The 5,642-nt window shown below is 34.5% G+C and overlaps 1 long non-coding RNA gene across 1 annotated transcript; it reads left to right on the top strand.

Moving 5' to 3' along the window:
- The first annotated feature begins 556 nt into the window (after nt 1–556).
- Nucleotides 557–4,077, top strand: LOC138856236 (uncharacterized). Its single transcript, XR_011395359.1, has 2 exons — nt 557–3,176; nt 3,234–4,077. It is a non-coding gene; the product is annotated as an uncharacterized lncRNA (long non-coding RNA).
- Nucleotides 4,078–5,642: the final 1,565 nt, after the last annotated feature.

Consider the following 5,642-nt stretch of genomic DNA (forward strand, 5'->3'; position numbering starts at 1 on the left):
TTACAACGCAGGCTTTCCAGTCTCGATATTTTATGGTAATTACAAAATAAACTTGAAGATATTTCGAATATTCTAAAACTAACTCAACATAATAGTCAAATAGAATTATTTAAATCTATTTTATTAGATTTAGGTAGACTATCTTTAAAAATTGGATTTTCGTTTTGATCTTTTACATTAAAAAAAAATTATAACTGAAATGCTAAATATGTGCAAAACCATCTCCATTAATTAAGCAATGGCAACATTACTCAAATGAAAACAAAAGGGGTTAACTTTTGACGTACGGTAGGGCGGCAAGTCGAGCACTAATTCCACAATAATGTTTTGAACACAAAGACGACTACACGAGACGACTACACGACAGTAAAATTTTCTTGATGGCAAACGCTGTCTTGAGCCAGCTTCTTTAGCATTTTGAAGACTACAGCGACATATTAAACAGCTGATGTACACAATTTCGTTGTTGCCGTACTAAAACCTTTCACTTCTTTAAAATTTAAATACTTTCTTCAAAGTGAAATTTTTTGTGCCAAAAATAAGTAAATAGGTCAATTTATTTGTTTTAAGTGATCAATTGTTATTACATATGATATATCAAAGCTATTTTATGCTTCTGTTGGTAAGATAACGTTAGACTTGTTAGAGCTTTGAATAATTTTACATTTCATATATAAGTGACAACACTACAGCTGCCCATTGTTGTCGACAAAATTAGAAATTTGTCTAAACTGTGCCCATAAGAATGTGTGTATGGTAATATATAACAAATGCTACCTGTCACTTGTCGTCGTCTATGTGTTAGGCGTTTTAGACCCGAACGACTCCGAAGTGATGTATGTATATATGTACCAATGTGTTTAGAAGCGCGTGGTATACCTCACCCTTTTAATATCGATGGTTGTCTCGGATTAACCCATGATTTTCTCCGTTTAGGATTCTTAAAATAAATCCATTATTCATCCCCAGTGTCAATGCTATGTAGAACTAACTTTCTTTCGTGTTTTTAAGCAAAATTTCACAAGTTTTTTTTATCGGTTTTCCATTTGTCTTTCATGCAATTCATGGGGCACGCATTTTTCACACTTTTGAATCTTCCCCATATCTTTCAAACAGTCTCGAATTGTTTGTTGTGCAACATTCAACACGGCTGCCATTTGCTTTTGATTCAAAGTATCATCGTCATCCAATATTATTTGTAGTTCGGTGTCTTCCAATTTTCTTGGTGGTCTTCCACGTTTTTCATTTCTCCTGCATTATCTCTGAACCATTGAAACCATCATTTGCATGTTGATTCTGATAGAGCATGATCACTATATGCCTCGACAAGCATTCGATGCGACTCTTTAAAACTCTTTCGGTACAAAAATTTGACATTTTCAACACAATGAAAAAATATGATATTGTTTGTTCAATGAATGTAAGGTTATTGGATTTGTTTGTCAGATATCATGCCAACCAAACAGAAAGAAAATTAAGGCTCGTCCACAACAAATGTTCCCTACCAACACATTTGTATCTTAACGCTCACTTTAAACGATTAGGAAGAGCCCCCATATGGTAGGTTAGTTTCGATGGCTGATCCTCAAGATGGGAATCGCACTTGGACTACTATATGTAGTCCTTTGGGAAGCCATAAAAAAAACTCCTGTATCAGATCCTATAACGACAATGCGCTTTGAGGCCTATACAAATCTGCTTAGGTGTATAATTTTTATACTCAGCAGCTCAGTGGAATAACTGAAAGGGCGAGCTCCCAAGTGTTTAAGCGTTGATCTTGCAAAGGCGGGATAATCAAGAAGGAAGTATTGAGATGTTTTCACCTTGTCTTCTTCCATACAGTTCTACAGCAGGTATCCGGTAAGATTCTCAAGTTTGAAACGTAGACGCTTAAAGAGCAATAACATATTAGAACCCACGCAACCAGGGAGAGGCTAGCCTTTTTGAAAACAAAAAGCTAACTGAAGCTCTTACGATCGACCTTGGGACAAAAGGATCTTGCGATAGGACAAGAACCGATGGTGGCTCAGCGCTGGCCAAGCAGGCCAAGTAGAATGCACGAAGAAACCGCCAAATTTCGGTTTGACTCCATGATCCAAAAAATCCGGTAGGACATGTTAAGTATAGCTCGATACGTATAGCTGTTCTAAAGCGGACCATGCTCTGCCATGGAGACTCTCACAATATGAAATCCTTCGTCAATTGAAATGTTTCTGCGACTTTTCTACAAAAAAAGAGTTTTACTTAAAATAAGTATTGAATGGAATAAATAATAGTACAAATATATGAATAATTAAGAATTAACTATATATTTCATTACATAAAAGTTAATTTAAATTTACAAGAAGTCTTACGCAGAGGTAGGCCTTTGAAGGAAGATTATACCTCCTTCTGCTAGGATGCCCATCAGAGAAACCGCAATTGCGTCGTCTAGGGCGAAGATAGAGGGACGCGAGGACTTCATCTAATTGCCGCGTTAATGGCAGTTTGATCGACCCATTTTCAGGAGGGTTATTTATGTGGTCAAGTAGATAGCGTAAGTAGAACGGCAAAAATTAAAAGATTTTTATCGAAAGATCATATACAAGTACAGATTCAATAAAATTTTTACTATATACACATCACCTACGGTTAAATTCCACCCAACAAAACAACAAAAGCAAATCAGTTCATACCGTTGAACGCAGGTCTTCCAAAACTCTTGGTATTTGAAACTATTGTAGAAAAGCCATTGCCTCAAATATATATTGGCTTTTCGCAAGTATCATATGCCCTCCTATACTAACATATTGTGTGTTTGTGCTTTAGTGGATGGCAATAACGAAAAACGAATTAAAAACCCCGAAACAGTTGCAGCGAGTCTCCTTTCTGGAGATTATAAACGCTAAGGCTTAGGAAGGTCATCCTCGATATCCAGTCAATATATATTGAAATAAAGTAAGCCATTGGAGCCAGGATCAGCGTCACTGCGGGTATTAACATTAATACTAGATCTTGTTATTCGATTGGCCGAGAAAAATATTCATGGAGGCAACCCCACGTTTTGCTTTCCCAATAAAGAAGAATGGACCAATGGATTTGTCATCGACAGTTCAAACAGCGAAATTTATGTATTCACCGATGGATCAGGGGGTAAATCAGGAACAGGAGAAGCTTATTCTGTAGCAATACAGAAGGTAACTTCAACTTAAACGACTACAATTCAGTATTTAATACCGAAATTTTTTGCATAGAAGGCGCCAAGTGGAACTGGGAACCAGGGAATCGAAGGAAATGAAAGTCAAATGAGCTGGAATGCAATTCCTCTAAGCTGCCTTAGATCATTCGGCTCCTTCAGGGGTTTCTTGTAACAATGGGCAACTAACGATTGTATAGTCATTCTAAAAATTACTCAAGACATACACATGCAATTATAGTATCAGTGGAATACTCAAATACAATAACAAATAAATGAATTTAACCAAAAGTTTTACCTATTCAAGATAAAAAATATGAGTAAAAAAAAAAATGATACGTCAAATGTTTATAACAACGCGCCAAGTGTATAGGATTTCTTTGTGTGTTTATTATCACTTCTTGTATCAAAATTCTTAAAATCTAACTATTCTTATTACTGCAAAAGCAAAATATATTAAAATAGCTCTTTGACAACAGGTCCAGCGAAAGAATATTGAGGAATGATATGTGAGTATGCGTCTTGTGGTGTGGCATAAGACGAGCTGGCTGGTGCTGGAGCTGGAACTGTGTAAGATGGTGAAGGAGCAGGAGACGAACATGGAGCTGGTGTCAATGACGGCTGACAGCTAAATAAGTAGTTCCTTGGACATGGTGGTGCTGGGATCGAAGATGGTTCATTTGAATGAGTTGGGGCAGGTGCTGGCCTCGAGTGTGGATATGTAGAAACACCGCTATATGGCGCTGGAGGTGTAGAAGGGGAGTACGATGACCGTGTAATTCGCACTGATTGTGCTATTCCAGCTGGGAAGAGTATTCCCTTTGACGGTTCCATTTGTATAATTTGAGACAACACAGAACTCATTGAGAAAAGGAGAATCAAAAACTTTATCATATTAAAATTATATACAATACAATACTAAAATGAATTTCTACTATTATGAATTTATACAGTACAATGTTCTTTTATACAGATTTTGATTTCGCTGTCGTTTACAAAACGTCATATTGCAAAAAAACATGTATACATATGTGTTTGCATGTATATATGTATGTACATATGTATATGCTGGGAATCTAGTTTTGTATACCACGTAATCAAATATCGTACATATGTATGCATTTTTATTTATCTGTTAACAGTTTTTATAACAATATCTTACAATTGATAATTTATTAATGTTATACAGCAAATATCTTATTTAAATAAAATTTTGCTTGGACTGCGAACTGTCCAAACTCTTATTTGCATTTCTTAAAGGGTATTAACATAAATTCGTAAACATGTCGAAAATTGCTGCTATCGACAGACTTCAATGAGTAGTTTTGTATTTCAATGGGCTAAAACGTAAAAAATACTAACACTTAAATGATCACAGTAACTTCCACTTGAATTCTTCTTGGTTTAATAAATAAATTTAAGAGTAAAACTGAAACTATATTAATTATCAATAAAGGGTAAGCAACTTATTCTCTTTCTTGACTTACCCATGCATGAACATATTGCTTTATACAGTTATGTAAAATTTGCGGTGAACTGGGTTGACTATGACATAACGTTATTTTATAACTTTTTGCTACTGCATAATACTGTTTTATAGATAATATCTTTTTGTTTCTTTAAGATTTTCACTATCTCTGGTGGGCATTTTTTAATTAAATACGTTTTTGGAAATACCAAATACTTTATATTTTTAATGAGCACCAATTTTGCAATAACGACATGCTCAAATTGCCAAAGAGAACGCATGCTCCAAATTTCTTCATCATCAACAGTGGTTTTATTGCCCCAGATATGAGATTGATTTAGGAGATATAGGTAGCCACAGTTTATAAAACCATCAACAATTTTGTAAGATTTGTCCTCGTTTATTTTTAAATCTTCATTTTTATTTAAAATTACAAAAATCAGAAAATATGAAATAAAGTAACAGATATATTTATAATGTCAGTTTTGTTGAAGTATTATGATAAATTTTTATAGGAGTTCTAGGTACCAAAACGGACCGGCGTTGTAAGCCGAGCACATTCAATACTTTTATGAAGAAATTTGTCTGGGCATTTGAAAACATCAAAATTTGTTAAGATATCCGGGGCGACAAAATTCTTTTTTCTTTGTTTTGTAGAGCTGTGGAATTATTACATATGTATATGCACACATAAACGTACATGCAAATGGGGGCGTAATATAAAGTGTTTGTAAATATACAATTTTTTTTACCATTATTAAAATATGTGCAGTCAAAAAACTTTTACTGATATTCTAACCTACTCTACATGTGTAAATTAATTGGGTCGATTGCACCTGCTTAAAGCAGTCCATGTATTGCTTATACTTTCTTAATCAGCAATTTTTTTATTCTGAAAATGGTACACAAACATATGTTGGAACTTAAATGGAAAATTGTATCAATAAAAGTCAGTCAAAGTATTTGTATTCAGTTTTTTGCATTTCAATTTGAGGTGGA

This window comes from Bactrocera oleae, chromosome 3 (genome assembly GCF_042242935.1).
Source record: "Bactrocera oleae isolate idBacOlea1 chromosome 3, idBacOlea1, whole genome shotgun sequence".
NCBI classification, from domain to species: Eukaryota; Metazoa; Arthropoda; class Insecta; order Diptera; family Tephritidae; genus Bactrocera; species Bactrocera oleae.